The following is an 18,056-nucleotide window of genomic DNA, read 5'->3' as shown; positions in this document are numbered from 1 at the left end:
GTTATTAATGCTAGAGAGGCACGAGAAGACCCGGAGCTTGTTACGGGTACGTTTACCATTAATAACTTATCAGCATCTATTTTATTTGATACTGGCGCCGATAGAAGTTATGTGTGTAGAAATTTTTACACTAAATTGAATTGTTCATCATTACCTCTGGATGCTAAGTACTTGATTGAGTTAGCTAATGGTAAACTAATTAAAGCCGATAAAATTTGTCGTGGTTGTGAAATAAATCTAGCCGGAGAAACGTTTAAAATCGACTTAATACCCGTAGAATTAGGAGGTTTTGATGTAATAGTTGGCATGGACTGGATGTCCAAAATAGGAGCGGAAGTTGTTTGTGCTAAGAAGGCAATTCGTATTCCTGGTAAGGATAAAATACCGGTGATGATTTATGGAGAGAAGGGTAATTCAAAGCTAAAACTCATTAGCTGTTTGAAAGCCAAGAAGTGTTTAGAAAAGGGATGTTACGCTATTTTAGCACATGTTAATAAAGTCGAAAAGAAAGAAAAGTGCATCAACGACGTGCCTGTGGCAAGAGATTTTCCTGAAGTTTTTCCGGAAGAATTGCCGGGATTACCTCCATTTAGATCGGTAGAATTTCAAATAGATTTAGTACCAGGAGCTGCACCAGTGGCTCGTGCGCCATATAGACTTGCACCGTCCGAATTAAAAGAACTTCAAAGTCAGTTAAAAGAATTATTGGACCGTGGATTCATACGACCAAGTACATCACCGTGGGGAGCTCCAATTTTGTTTGTTAAGAAGAAAGATGGATCTTTTAGGATGTGCATAGATTATCGTGAATTAAATAAGTTAACTATCAAAAATCGGTATCCACTACCGAGAATTGACGACTTATTTGATCAACTCCAGGGATCATGTGTTTATTCGAAAATCGACCTAAGATCGGGCTATCATCAACTACGTGTCAAAGAAGAGGACATTCCGAAAACTGCTTTTCGAACACGTTATGGTCATTACGAATTTTTGGTTATGCCGTTTGGATTGACGAATGCGCCAGCTGTATTCATGGACCTCATGAATCGAGTTTGTAGTCCGTATTTAGATAAGTTTGTTATCGTTTTCATTGATGATATTCTTATCTATTCCAAGAGTGAGCAAGAGCATGAGCAGCATTTAAGGTTGATATTAGAGTTGTTGAGAAAAGAACAGCTATACGCTAAATTTTCTAAGTGTGCTTTCTGGTTGAAAGAAGTGCAATTTCTTGGTCACGTTGTTAATAGCAAAGGAATTCAGGTCGATCCAGCAAAAACTGAAGCTATTGAAAAATGGGAGACTCCTAAGACACCAACACAGATACGCCAATTTTTGGGTTTAGCCGGTTATTATAGAAGGTTTATTCAAGATTTTTCCCGAATAGCTAAGCCGTTGACAGCATTAACACAAAAAGGGAAGAAATACGAATGGACCTCGGAGCAGGAGAACGCATTTCAATTACTGAAGAAGAAGTTAACTACGGCGCCTATTTTATCGTTACCAGAAGGGAACGATGATTTTGAAATATATTGTGACGCTTCGCGACAAGGTTTTGGTTGTGTTCTTATGCAACGAAAGAAAGTAATTGCATTTGCATCCCGACAATTGAAGATTCACGAGCGAAATTATACGACGCATGATCTAGAATTGGGAGCAGTCGTGTTTGCATTGAAGATGTGGAGACACTACTTGTATGGGGTTAAATTCACTGTGTTTACTGATCATAAAAGCCTTCAACATATTTTTGATCAGAAACAATTGAACATGAGGCAACGTAGGTGGGTTGAGTTAATAAACGACTATGATTGTGAAATTCGTTATCATCCCGGAAAGGCGAACGTGGTGGCTGATGCTTTAAGCAGAAAGGAACGAGAACCGATTCGAGTTCGAGCAATGAACATAAAAATTCGTATGAATCTCAACTCACAAATCAAAGAAGTTCAACGAGAAGCACTTACTAAAGAAAATGTAGGAAATGAAATAATGAAGAAGTATGAGAACCAACTCATTATGCGGGAAGATGGAATTCGATATTTTGCAAATCGTATTTGGGTACCGAAGTTGGGTGGATTAAGGAAGTTGATATTGAACGAGGCACATAAGACAAGATACTCGATACATCCTGGAGTTGGAAAAATGTATCAAGATCTTAAGACACGTTATTGGTGGCCTAATTTAAAGACCGATGTTGCAACATATGTTGGGGAGTGTTTAACTTGTTCTAAGGTCAAAGCAGAACACCAGAAGCCGTCAGGGTTACTTCAACAACCAGAAATCCCAGAATGGAAATGGGATGGTATTACCATGGATTTCATCACGAAGTTACCAAAGACTGCTTGGGGATACGACACCATTTGGGTAATTGTTGATCGTCTCACCAAGTCTGCACATTTCTTGCCTATAAAGGAAACGGATAGAATGGAGAAACTATTACGATTGTATATAAAGGAAGTTGTTTCAAGGCATGGAATACCTATTTCCATTATATCCGATCGTGATAGTAGATTTACCTCAAAATTCTGGCAATCACTACAGGAGGCACTAGGAACTCGGTTGGATATGAGTACCGCATATCATCCACAAACCGATGGACAGAGTGAGAGAACGATTCAGACTCTCGAAGACATGCTCAGGGCATGTGTGATCGATTTTGGAAACGGATGGGATAAATATCTACCGTTAGCAGAATTCTCGTATAATAATAGTTATCATGCGAGCATTGGAGCTGCGCCATTCGAAGCATTGTACGGAAGGAAGTGTAGATCTCCTATCTGTTGGAATGAAGTAGGAGATCGACATTTAACTGGTCCCGAGATCATACACGAAACGACCGAGAAGATAGTACAAATCAAGGAGAGATTGAAAACAGCCCGTAGTCGCCAAAAGAGCTACGCCGATGTTCGAAGGAAACCATTAGAGTTTCAGGTCGGGGACATGGTTATGCTAAAGGTGTCACCTTGGAAAGGTGTAATACGTTTCGGCAAAAGGGGTAAACTGAACCCAAGGTACGTAGGCCCGTTTAAGATCATCGAACGCATTGGACCGGTAGCTTATCGACTCGAGTTACCGCAACAACTCGCCGGAGTACATAATACCTTTCACGTCTCAAACCTTAAGAAGTGTCTTGCAAAGGAAGACCTCACCATTCCTCTTGAAGAAATCCATGTCGACAAGAAACTACAATTCGTCGAAGAACCAATTGAAATCATGGACCGTGAAGTTAAACAGCTCAAACAGAGCAATATACCGATTGTTAAGGTTCGTTGGAATGCTAGAAGAGGTCCTGAGTTTACTTGGGAACGAGAGGATCAGATGAAGCAAAAGTATCCACACTTGTTTCTTGATGACGCAAAATAGGTACAATTTTAAAATTTCGGGACGAAATTTATTTAACGGGGAGGTAATGTAACGACCCGCATTTTTTCGATCATACTATACTTATAAGATTAATATTTACATAAATTAAACCTTGCCAACATGATAAGCAATCCAAATTGTCGAGATTTATATTTCCGAAAAGAGTTTTACGCAACGTTTGACCGTCTAGTTTGACCGATGATATCACGAACTATACAATATATGATAATTATACGTTTGTGTATATATATGTATACATACATATTTAACATGATTAATAAATGTTTTAATATCTCATTTTGTATTAATAACAACAAGTTATAAGTATATTTTGAAACTACTAACTTAAGTTTTCAAAACAATAACTATACGTAATGTTATTTGACATGAATACTTAAGACATATAATGTTTATACATATATCGTATAAGTAATGTATTTAATCACTTTTAAAGACTTAAATACATAAAACCATATAAGTGTATTCACAAAAGATAGCTATATTTGAATCCTCATTCCATTTTTCACAAAATTTCTATACGTATACCTAGAGTATTTGTACTCGTATCATACCAAGCTCCTATACGTATTTACTAATAGTAAATACACATCAAAATCACCACCTAACCAGCCATTATTCATGCCATGAGGGCTAGGTAATTGAACTTGGAAGCAATTAGGACTAGATACATAAAATGATCACTTGAAATTTTTGTCCATATACATCATGGAACACCTTTTTTTGTAGTATATATACAAGAGCATTTTGATTCATTTTTACTACCATTTTCTTATCAAAAACACACACTCTTTCTTACTCTCTAAACTCCATAACAATCCAGCAAATAACCAAGAAGATCTAGCCATAAAAACCATACTAAAACACCATAAGAAAACTCTTACAACAACACTTCAAGAAAACCTTCCAAGAACACCAACTTACTTTCAATCTTTCATCCACTTCTATCACCCTTTTGATTCTAGCTTCTTACTTCTCTCTTACAGCAACTTCATCCAAGGAACTTGAGGTAGAATTTATGTTCATAACCTTATTCGATTCATATATATATAGCTATCTTATTTTGTGGTACAAAAGTTTAACAACAAGAACATAGTTTGAATGTTTTCAAACTTGTTTGCAAACTAAATAGATCCTTCTAACTTAACTTTTAAAATACTTCAAGACATGTAACATAACTTATTTATATGTTAATTTAACAAGGTAAAACTTGGTTTTTCAAAGTATAAGTATTTTTGGAAAAATGGTCATTAAATGATTTTGTTGTAACAAAAATGTTTAACTTCATAAGTTTCACTAAAGTTTGACCTATGCCGTGTGATTTTGAATACAAACTAAGGTATTTACAGTTCATAGTCTTAAAGAGGGACTCGATCCAAGGAGATGGCAAGTTGAATCAACGAAAACGGACTTGTAACGAAGAAACTATGACCGAAACAAAATTGGTTATCCAAGGCTTAAATGACTTCGGGATTCATTGGAAAAATTTACATAAAAACACATACTTTTAAGATAACATGATATTTTATATATATGTACTTATAATTCAATTTTATATGGTTCAGGATCACCCGTAAGCAACACGAGAAGATTAATCATAAGATCCCATGATTGTACGCAACACGTCATTTGACAACACCGGTACCATGGGTCAAGATTAATCTCGACCAATACATATACGATGGGATTTTATTTATTTCGTTGGGGGTTTTATTTATTTCATTGCGGGTATATTAAACATCTAAAAATGAACCATTAAAATTGAATTACTAACATCGGACTGCTAACTACGGACTAAGGAATTATTCAAAGTATTAAAAGTATAACAAGTATATATTTATAACGTTTGTTTAAAAATGAAAACATATTGATATATTATATATGGATAGGTTCGTGATATCAACCGGAAGACCGAGTCAAATTATTTATATCATCAAGACAAGAGTGAGTATATAGTCCCACTTTTAAACTCTAAATATTTCGGGATGAGAATACATATGGTACCGGTGTTGTCAAATGACGTGTTGCGTACAATCATGGGATCTTATGATTAATCTTCTCGTGTTGCTTACGGGTGATCCTGAACCATATAAAATTGAATTATAAGTACATATATATAAAATATCATGTTATCTTAAAAGTATGTGTTTTTATGTAAATTTTTCCAATGAATCCCGAAGTCATTTAAGCCTTGGATAACCAATTTTGTTTCGGTCATAGTTTCTTCGTTACAAGTCCGTTTTCGTTGATTCAACTTGCCATCTCCTTGGATCGAGTCCCTCTTTAAGACTATGAACTGTAAATACCTTAGTTTGTATTCAAAATCACACGGCATAGGTCAAACTTTAGTGAAACTTATGAAGTTAAACATTTTTGTTACAACAAAATCATTTAATGACCATTTTTCCAAAAATACTTATACTTTGAAAAACCAAGTTTTACCTTGTTAAATTAACATATAAATAAGTTATGTTACATGTCTTGAAGTATTTTAAAAGTTAAGTTAGAAGGATCTATTTAGTTTGCAAACAAGTTTGAAAACATTCAAACTATGTTCTTGTTGTTAAACTTTTGTACCACAAAATAAGATAGCTATATATATATGAATCGAATAAGGTTATGAACATAAATTCTACCTCAAGTTCCTTGGATGAAGTTGCTGTAAGAGAGAAGTAAGAAGCTAGAATCAAAAGGGTGATAGAAGTGGATGAAAGTTTGAAAGTAAGTTGGTGTTCTTGGAAGGTTTTCTTGAAGTGTTGTTGTAAGAGTTTTCTTATGGTGTTTTAGTATGGTTTTTATGGCTAGATCTTCTTGGTTATTTGCTGGATTGTTATGGAGTTTAGAGAGTAAGAAAGAGTGTGTGTTTTTGATAAGAAAATGGTAGTAAAAATGAATCAAAATGCTCTTGTATATATATACTACAAAAAAAGGTGTTCCATGATGTATATGGACAAAAATTTCAAGTGATCATTTTATGTATCTAGTCCTAATTGCTTCCAAGTTCAATTACCTAGCCCTCATGGCATGAATAATGGCTGGTTAGGTGGTGATTTTGATGTGTATTTACTATTAGTAAATACGTATAGGAGCTTGGTATGATACGAGTACAAATACTCTAGGTATACGTATAGAAATTTTGTGAAAAATGGAATGAGGATTCAAATATAGCTATCTTTTGTGAATACACTTATATGGTTTTATGTATTTAAGTCTTTAAAAGTGATTAAATACATTACTTATACGATATATGTATAAACATTATATGTCTTAAGTATTCATGTCAAATAACATTACGTATAGTTATTGTTTTGAAAACTTAAGTTAGTAGTTTCAAAATATACTTATAACTTGTTGTTATTAATACAAAATGAGATATTAAAACATTTATTAATCATGTTAAATATGTATGTATACATATATATACACAAACGTATAATTATCATATATTGTATAGTTCGTGATATCATCGGTCAAACTAGACGGTCAAACGTTGCGTAAAACTCTTTTCGGAAATATAAATCTCGACAATTTGGATTGCTTATCATGTTGGCAAGGTTTAATTTATGTAAATATTAATCTTATAAGTATAGTATGATCGAAAAAATGCGGGTCGTTACATTACCTCCCCGTTAAATAAATTTCGTCCCGAAATTTTAAAATTGTACCTATTTTGCGTCATCAAGAAACAAGTGTGGATACTTTTGCTTCATCTGATCCTCTCGTTCCCAAGTAAACTCAGGACCTCTTCTAGCATTCCAACGAACCTTAACAATCGGTATATTGCTCTGTTTGAGCTGTTTAACTTCACGGTCCATGATTTCAATTGGTTCTTCGACGAATTGTAGTTTCTTGTCGACATGGATTTCTTCAAGAGGAATGGTGAGGTCTTCCTTTGCAAGACACTTCTTAAGGTTTGAGACGTGAAAGGTATTATGTACTCCGGCGAGTTGTTGCGGTAACTCGAGTCGATAAGCTACCGGTCCAATGCGTTCGATGATCTTAAACGGGCCTACGTACCTTGGGTTCAGTTTAACCCTTTTGCCGAAACGTATTACACCTTTCCAAGGTGACACCTTTAGCATAACCATGTCCCCGACCTGAAACTCTAATGGTTTCCTTCGAACATCGGCGTAGCTCTTTTGGCGACTACGGGCTGTTTTCAATCTCTCCTTGATTTGTACTATCTTCTCGGTCGTTTCGTGTATGATCTCGGGACCAGTTAAATGTCGATCTCCTACTTCATTCCAACAGATAGGAGATCTACACTTCCTTCCGTACAATGCTTCGAATGGCGCAGCTCCAATGCTCGCATGATAACTATTATTATACGAGAATTCTGCTAACGGTAGATATTTATCCCATCCGTTTCCAAAATCGATCACACATGCCCTGAGCATGTCTTCGAGAGTCTGAATCGTTCTCTCACTCTGTCCATCGGTTTGTGGATGATATGCGGTACTCATATCCAACCGAGTTCCTAGTGCCTCCTGTAGTGATTGCCAGAATTTTGAGGTAAATCTACTATCACGATCGGATATAATGGAAATAGGTATTCCATGCCTTGAAACAACTTCCTTTATATACAATCGTAATAGTTTCTCCATTCTATCCGTTTCCTTTATAGGCAAGAAATGTGCAGACTTGGTGAGACGATCAACAATTACCCAAATGGTGTCGTATCCCCAAGCAGTCTTTGGTAACTTCGTGATGAAATCCATGGTAATACCATCCCATTTCCATTCTGGGATTTCTGGTTATTGAAGTAACCCTGACGGCTTCTGGTGTTCTGCTTTGACCTTAGAACAAGTTAAACACTCCCCAACATATGTTGCAACATCGGTCTTTAAATTAGGCCACCAATAACGTGTCTTAAGATCTTGATACATTTTTCCAACTCCAGGATGTATCGAGTATCTTGTCTTATGTGCCTCGTTCAATATCAACTTCCTTAATCCACCCAACTTCGGTACCCAAATACGATTTGCAAAATATCGAATTCCATCTTCCCGCATAATGAGTTGCTTCTCATACTTCTTCATTATTTCATTTCCTACATTTTCTTTAGTAAGTGCTTCTCGTTGAACTTCTTTGATTTGTGAGTTGAGATTCATACGAATTTTTATGTTCATTGCTCGAACTCGAATCGGTTCTCGTTCCTTTCTGCTTAAAGCATCAGCCACCACGTTCGCCTTTCCGGGATGATAACGAATTTCACAATCATAGTCGTTTATTAACTCAACCCACCTACGTTGCCTCATGTTCAATTGTTTCTGATCAAAAATATGTTGAAGGCTTTTATGATCAGTAAACACAGTGAATTTAACCCCATACAAGTAGTGTCTCCACATCTTCAATGCAAACACGACTGCTCCCAATTCTAGATCATGCGTCGTATAATTTCGCTCGTGAATCTTCAATTGTCGGGATGCAAATGCAATTACTTTCTTTCGTTGCATAAGAACACAACCAAAACCTTGTCGCGAAGCGTCACAATATATTTCAAAATCATCGTTCCCTTCTGGTAACGATAAAATAGGCGCCGTAGTTAACTTCTTCTTCAGTAATTGAAATGCGTTCTCCTGCTCCGAGGTCCATTCGTATTTCTTCCCTTTTTGTGTTAATGCTGTCAACGGCTTAGCTATTCGGGAAAAATCTTGAATAAACCTTCTATAATAACCGGCTAAACCCAAAAATTGGCGTATCTGTGTTGGTGTCTTAGGAGTCTCCCATTTTTCAATAGCTTCAGTTTTTGCTGGATCGACCTGAATTCCTTTGCTATTAACAACGTGACCAAGAAATTGCACTTCTTTCAACCAGAAAGCACACTTAGAAAATTTAGCGTATAGCTGTTCTTTTCTCAACAACTCTAATATCAACCTTAAATGCTGCTCATGCTCTTGCTCACTCTTGGAATAGATAAGAATATCATCAATGAAAACGATAACAAACTTATCTAAATACGGACTACAAACTCGATTCATGAGGTCCATGAATACAGCTGGCGCATTCGTCAATCCAAACGGCATAACCAAAAATTCGTAATGACCATAACGTGTTCGAAAAGCAGTTTTCGGAATGTCCTCTTCTTTGACACGTAGTTGATGATAGCCCGATCTTAGGTCGATTTTCGAATAAACACATGATCCCTGGAGTTGATCAAATAAGTCGTCAATTCTCGGTAGTGGATACCGATTTTTGATAGTTAACTTATTTAATTCACGATAATCTATGCACATCCTAAAAGATCCATCTTTCTTCTTAACAAACAAAATTGGAGCTCCCCACGGTGATGTACTTGGTCGTATGAATCCACGGTCCAATAATTCTTTTAACTGACTTTGAAGTTCTTTTAATTCGGACGGTGCAAGTCTATATGGCGCACGAGCCACTGGTGCAGCTCCTGGTACTAAATCTATTTGAAATTCTACCGATCTAAATGGAGGTAATCCCGGCAATTCTTCCGGAAAAACTTCAGGAAAATCTCTTGCCACAGGCACGTCGTTGATGCACTTTTCTTTCTTTTCGACTTTATTAACATGTGCTAAAATAGCGTAACATCCCTTTTCTAAACACTTCTTGGCTTTCAAACAGCTAATGAGTTTTAGCTTTGAATTACCCTTCTCTCCATAAATCATCACCGGTATTTTATCCTTACCAGGAATACGAATTGCCTTCTTAGCACAAACAACTTCCGCTCCTATTTTGGACATCCAGTCCATGCCAACTATTACATCAAAACCTCCTAATTCTACGGGTATTAAGTCGATTTTAAACGTTTCTCCGGCTAGATTTATTTCACAACCACGACAAATTTTATCGGCTTTAATTAGTTTACCATTAGCTAACTCAATCAAGTACTTAGCATCCAGAGGTAATGATGAACAATTCAATTTAGTGTAAAAATTTCTACACACATAACTTCTATCGGCGCCAGTATCAAATAAAATAGATGCTGATAAGTTATTAATGGTAAACGTACCCGTAACAAGCTCCGGGTCTTCTCGTGCCTCTCTAGCATTAATAACAAACGCTCTTCCACGTGCAGGTCCGTCATTCTGATTCGGGCACTGGCTCTTATAGTGACCTTGTTTTCCACACCCAAAACAAGTAATGTTAGCCAAAGCAGTTCTATTTGCGTTGGTGGCAGGAGTCTTGTTACCATTTGTAACGAGAGCCTTACAATCTTCAGCAAGATGTCCCTGTCGATTGCATTTGGTGCACAACACACTACAGTAACCAAAATGATGTTTGTGACAACGGTTGCATAAAGGACTTTGTCCTTTGTAACCAAAGCCTGAACCGCTACCCGCACCTTTCGTGGTTTCTTGTTTCTTATAAGGTTGTTGTTGGTTACCTCGATCATAACCTCCATTCCACTTTTTCTTGTTCCCCAATACCTTCACCTCAGTATTGAATGCTTTCTTGTCCAAAATGACCTGATCCATTAGCTCGTTCGCCATGGTTATAGCTTCATGAATTGTCTTAGGTTTCGACGCCGTAACGTTTGCCTTGACCTTTTTGGGCAAACCACCTTTGTACATTTCAATCTTCCGTGCTTCGGTTGGGACCAATTCAGGACATAGTAAAACTAATTCCATGAATCGCTGGTTGTAGTTGGTGATTTCAGTACCAACCACCTTCAAACTTCGTAACTCATCTTCTAACTTAATAACCTCATTCCTTGGACAATACTCGGTGATTATCATTGCTTTGAATTCTTCCCATGGAGTATCATAAGCTACATCTCCTCCTACCGCCTTCACATAATTCTTCCACCATGTGAGTGCACTATCTTGTAAAGTGCACGATGCATACTTGGTCATGTCTTTTTCATCACAACCGCTGATTTTGAACACCGTCTCCATCTTTTCTATCCATCGGGTTAAACCGATAGGTCCTTCCGTTCCACTGAATGATGAAGGTTTGCAAGCTTGAAACGTCTTGTAGGAGCATCCTACACGAGGATTTGGATTAACTGCAGTAGCTCTTGCAGCTTCGACCCATAGCATTCTATCGTTGACTCGCTGGTTGATGAAGTTCTCGACTTCTTGTTCCGTCATTCGGTTCAATCGCGCCATTTCCTAATGAAAGAAAATAATTATTCACATGGATTATTATAGATGTAGTGTATATTTATAGTACATTTATAGCTTGTTAATAATATGAACCAGGTATTATTATAAAAGCCTTTTCTTCTTATTAGCGTTTTATAATTATATCTTGGGTAGTACCTACCCGTTAATGTTCATACTTAATAGCTTAGTACAGAATCAATTACTACAATCTAAATAATACTTAACCATGGAAAATTATTGCATTTCATACTTCGCTATTTTACATATGCTTATCTTACATCAAACTTTAAGCAAACCACACTAATAATATTATACAAAACATTATATGATTCCATGGCTTAATACGGCAGTGCATCGTTCGGTCTATTTTCTAGGGCGTTTAGTTCCAATGAATGGCCTAACGCTTATCCTAGCTGTCTGCCTACGTTTTGGCTGAGGAGCCGAAGAACTAGATGCGGGGATAGCACTAATAGGAATAGCGGGAATAGGGGTGGTAGTGTTGAGTGGAATTGGTGCTACGTCATTCTCACTAAGTTCGGGATTTGAATTTTCTAATTCATTCGCTTTTCGTTTCTTTCCTTGATCGAATTTTTCTTTCGTAATTTCTAGTATTTCTTCCTCGGGTTCACTTTCTTCTTCGGGTTCACTTTCCTCTTCGGGTTCACTTTCCTCCTCGGGTTCACTTTCTTCTTCGGGTTCACTTTCCGATATTTCTATAGTTGGTTCATCCGGAAATTGTGAGTCTTCCCCAAAAATACCACTTTCGTCATCGGATATGTTAATGACTGAAACACAATCTGAAGGTTCTGATTCGGAGTCGCTGAATGTGATAATAAGTTTCGAGCCCGACATCTATCACACAACAACTAACCCATTAGTACTACATAATATTTACATATAAATTTTAACCAACATTGATAAGCAATGGTTTTTTTTTTTTAAAATCAAACCCGGTCAAAGTCCAGACTTTACTAATGTATCCTAACGACTTCTCGATTAGACACACTAATGCAAACCTGGTTCGCTAAGACCAACGCTCTGATACCACATGTCATAACCCGTCCTTAACCATAAGAACGCGTTAGATAACGTATGATTTCATTGCGAGGTATTGACCTCTATATGAGACATTTTTGAAAGAAAACTGCATATATTATACATTACAAACCATAACCATTATTTTTGTTACAAACTTAAGACAATAAAAAGAAGATTAACGTTTAGCGATAATCTTCGACTTACAAACTTTACAAATGATGACAACAACACGGTTTCTAGCATATTTTACAGTACAACATCTTGGATATGCAGTTTTATTTTTGACACAAACATGCGTACGCAAGATCCTGGTTAGATCCAACATGATGCAGCGGAAGCTTTAGAAATCACCTGAGAATAGACATGTTTAAAAAGGTCAACATAAAGTTGGTGAGATATAGGTTTAATGCCGGCTGCAATATATATATAGACCACAAGATTTCGTATATAATCAGTTTAATAAAAGTATTCTAAGTGGTTGAGCACTCGGTAACCATACTTAACATTTTCACGTCGCATATTCCCTTTAATATGAAATCTTACTACACCGTACCAAGTGTAGTCACAAAAACGAAGTACTGTGCAACCGTTGAATACTGGTCGTCCAGTCCGGTTGGGGTTGTCAGGCCCGATAGATCTATCAACAGGATTCGCGTTTACAATACCGCTGTAAATATTAGTTACCAAGCTACAGGGAAGTATGCCAGTGGTACAACTCAACGTAGAATATATTTTTCAGTTACTTGTGTCCATATCGTAAAACATAAAATACATGTATTCTCATCCCGAAATATTTAGAGTTTAAAAGTGGGACTATATACTCACTCTTGTCTTGATGATATAAATAATTTGACTCGGTCTTCCGGTTGATATCACGAACCTATCCATATATAATATATCAATATGTTTTCATTTTTAAACAAACGTTATAAATATATACTTGTTATACTTTTAATACTTTGAATAATTCCTTAGTCCGTAGTTAGCAGTCCGATGTTAGTAATTCAATTTTAATGGTTCATTTTTAGATGTTTAATATACCCGCAATGAAATAAATAAAACCCCCAACGAAATAAATAAAATCCCATCGTATATGTATTGGTCGAGATTAATCTTGACCCATGGTACCGGTGTTGTCAAATGACGTGTTGCGTACAATCATGGGATCTTATGATTAATCTTCTCGTGTTGCTTACGGGTGATCCTGAACCATATAAAATTGAATTATAAGTACATATATATAAAATATCATGTTATCTTAAAAGTATGTGTTTTTATGTAAATTTTTCCAATGAATCCCGAAGTCATTTAAGCCTTGGATAACCAATTTTGTTTCGGTCATAGTTTCTTCGTTACAAGTCCGTTTTCGTTGATTCAACTTGCCATCTCCTTGGATCGAGTCCCTCTTTAAGACTATGAACTGTAAATACCTTAGTTTGTATTCAAAATCACACGGCATAGGTCAAACTTTAGTGAAACTTATGAAGTTAAACATTTTTGTTACAACAAAATCATTTAATGACCATTTTTCCAAAAATACTTATACTTTGAAAAACCAAGTTTTACCTTGTTAAATTAACATATAAATAAGTTATGTTACATGTCTTGAAGTATTTTAAAAGTTAAGTTAGAAGGATCTATTTAGTTTGCAAACAAGTTTGAAAACATTCAAACTATGTTCTTGTTGTTAAACTTTTGTACCACAAAATAAGATAGCTATATATATATGAATCGAATAAGGTTATGAACATAAATTCTACCTCAAGTTCCTTGGATGAAGTTGCTGTAAGAGAGAAGTAAGAAGCTAGAATCAAAAGGGTGATAGAAGTGGATGAAAGATTGAAAGTAAGTTGGTGTTCTTGGAAGGTTTTCTTGAAGTGTTGTTGTAAGAGTTTTCTTATGGTGTTTTAGTATGGTTTTTATGGCTAGATCTTCTTGGTTATTTGCTGGATTGTTATGGAGTTTAGAGAGTAAGAAAGAGTGTGTGTTTTTGATAAGAAAATGGTAGTAAAAATGAATCAAAATGCTCTTGTATATATACTACAAAAAAAGGTGTTCCATGATGTATATGGACAAAAATTTCAAGTGATCATTTTATGTATCTAGTCCTAATTGCTTCCAAGTTCAATTACCTAGCCCTCATGGCATGAATAATGGCTGGTTAGGTGGTGATTTTGATGTGTATTTACTATTAGTAAATACGTATAGGAGCTTGGTATGATACGAGTACAAATACTCTAGGTATACGTATAGAAATTTTGTGAAAAATGGAATGAGGATTCAAATATAGCTATCTTTTGTGAATACACTTATATGGTTTTATGTATTTAAGTCTTTAAAAGTGATTAAATACATTACTTATACGATATATGTATAAACATTATATGTCTTAAGTATTCATGTCAAATAACATTACGTATAGTTATTGTTTTGAAAACTTAAGTTAGTAGTTTCAAAATATACTTATAACTTGTTGTTATTAATACAAAATGAGATATTAAAACATTTATTAATCATGTTAAATATGTATGTATACATATATATACACAAACGTATAATTATCATATATTGTATAGTTCGTGATATCATCGGTCAAACTAGACGGTCAAACGTTGCGTAAAACTCTTTTCGGAAATATAAATCTCGACAATTTGGATTGCTTATCATGTTGGCAAGGTTTAATTTATGTAAATATTAATCTTATAAGTATAGTATGATCGAAAAAATGCGGGTCGTTACAACACCGGTACCATGGGTCAAGATTAATCTCGACCAATACATATACGATGGGATTTTATTTATTTCGTTGGGGGTTTTATTTATTTCATTGCGGGTATATTAAACATCTAAAAATGAACCATTAAAATTGAATTACTAACATCGGACTGCTAACTACGGACTAAGGAATTATTCAAAGTATTAAAAGTATAACAAGTATATATTTATAACGTTTGTTTAAAAATGAAAACATATTGATATATTATATATGGATAGGTTCGTGATATCAACCGGAAGACCGAGTCAAATTATTTATATCATCAAGACAAGAGTGAGTATATAGTCCCACTTTTAAACTCTAAATATTTCGGGATGAGAATACATGTATTTTATGTTTTACGATATGGACACAAGTAACTGAAAAATATATTCTACGTTGAGTTGTACCACTGGCATACTTCCCTGTAGCTTGGTAACTAATATTTACAGCGGTATTGTAAACGCGAATCCTGTTGATAGATCTATCGGGCCTGACAACCCCAACCGGACTGGACGACCAGTATTCAACGGTTGCACAGTACTTCGTTTTTGTGACTACACTTGGTACGGTGTAGTAAGATTTCATATTAAAGGGAATATGCGACGTGAAAATGTTAAGTATGGTTACCGAGTGCTCAACCACTTAGAATACTTTTATTAAACTGATTATATACGAAATCTTGTGGTCTATATATATATTGCAGCCGGCATTAAACCTATATCTCACCAACTTTATGTTGACCTTTTTAAACATGTCTATTCTCAGGTGATTTCTAAAGCTTCCGCTGCATCATGTTGGATCTAACCAGGATCTTGCGTACGCATGTTTGTGTCAAAAATAAAACTGCATATCCAAGATGTTGTACTGTAAAATATGCTAGAAACCGTGTTGTTGTCATCATTTGTAAAGTTTGTAAGTCGAAGATTATCGCTAAACGTTAATCTTCTTTTTATTGTCTTAAGTTTGTAACAAAAATAATGGTTATGGTTTGTAATGTATAATATATGCAGTTTTCTTTCAAAAATGTCTCATATAGAGGTCAATACCCCGCAATGAAATCATACGTTATCTAACGCGTTCTTATGGTTAAGGACGGGTTATGACATTAGGGGTGAAATCTTTACCTTTCTCCTGAAGGGGTTGAGACTACTGAATCTAGGCATGATTATTGTGAAGTTTTGCAAGAATTTTGATGAAAAATGATGAATTTTTGAGAGGGTTTTGGAGATGGTTCGTGTATATGTGTGTGTGTTGTGAAAAAGAGCAGCTCGGCTGGAAATTTTGATCCTGTCCAGTTTTTTATGGCCATGCGACTCGCATGGATTATGCCTTTCCCCCATGCGAGTCGCATGGGGTTAAATTCCAGTTATTTTTTTTTTTTTTTTTTTTTTTTTTTTTTTTTATAAAATCTTATACTTTTAAAACATAAATAAATAAAATTTTAAAAATTTTGTTTCTTTTTAGGACGAGGTCGTTTCGGGACGATGCCCTAGTCCGTCCCTCGACAAAATTTTAAAATTTTGTCATTTTCAAGCGATTGTTTTAAAAGCTTAGATTTTTGGATTTTTTAATTTTTTTTTGGCATACTTTAAATCAAAAAGATTAAAAATAATGATAATAAAAGTTCTCGTCCCTCCCTCGGGTAAAGCAATTTCGGTTCAAAGACCTAGTCTTCAACTTACGATGAATTTTAAAAATCATATTCTTAACTTAATGAGATAAAGTAAATTTTTGTTTTTAAATTCACACAACTTAAATATAAAATTCAAAATTAATATTAAAAATTCACACCAAACTTAAAATTTGAAATGCATAAAATTAAAAATTCATATTTTAAAAATTCACACCAGACTTAATTTAAAAATTCATATTATAAATTCACACCAAACTTATATAAAATTTTCAAATATTTACAATTTTAAATATATTGTTTTTACAAAGTTTACAATATTAACTTAAGATTTAAATATTAATTTTAAAAACATGGTAAAAATAAATTTAAAAATCTTTTTGTCTTTTTATCCCACTTTTATCAATCAAATATTATCAAAAATATGCGCCCCTCTTTTCGGTAAAGTAATTTCGGTTCCAAGACCTAATTTAACTCATGACGAATTTTTGAAATATTTTGGGTTGATTGATTAAAGATATTTATACCTTAAGAATAAACGTTAAATTTCGCAGTGATGTAATAAATTTTTGAATGATATCAATAATTTCGGTCGCCAAACCTAATTTTATTCAATACCAATTTAATACTTTTTAGCGAACAAATTAGCGTTTATTATCAAAAGGTTAAAAATAAAAATAAAAATAAAAACTGTACAGACATACCTGTGAAATAGATTTCTTAGTTATATGATCTATTATATTCATAAGATAGTCGGTTTAATTGATTTTCCATGGCTGCATAGGCGTAACCTCGAGCATTCATTGTCTTTTCTTCTAAACATATGAACGGTCCGTCTCTGCATAAAGTAACAAATTCGGTATTTGAATAGGTTTGATTATTTGAACATTTACCTCCATGTGACCATTTTCCGCATTTGTGACATCGTTCTAGGTGTCGTGCTCTTCTTTTCGCTGCGGATTTTGATTTTCCTTTACCAAATTGTAACTTATTATCTTCGCATCTGGATCCTTTTCTAACTCCGTCCATTCTTTCTCTGATTACTGATACTAATTCACTCGGTAGTATGTCATTATTTCTTTTAGTGATCAAAGCGTGTAGCATTAGACCATGGTTTAGTTCACAGGCAGTCTTCATTTTGTAAAAACCTAAAAAAAATAAAAATTCAGAATGGGGG

The sequence above is a fragment of the Rutidosis leptorrhynchoides genome, chromosome 5 (genome assembly GCF_046630445.1).
Source record: "Rutidosis leptorrhynchoides isolate AG116_Rl617_1_P2 chromosome 5, CSIRO_AGI_Rlap_v1, whole genome shotgun sequence".
In the NCBI taxonomy this organism is placed as follows: Eukaryota; Viridiplantae; Streptophyta; class Magnoliopsida; order Asterales; family Asteraceae; genus Rutidosis; species Rutidosis leptorrhynchoides.
Note: the sequence above shows the minus strand (reverse complement) of the source record.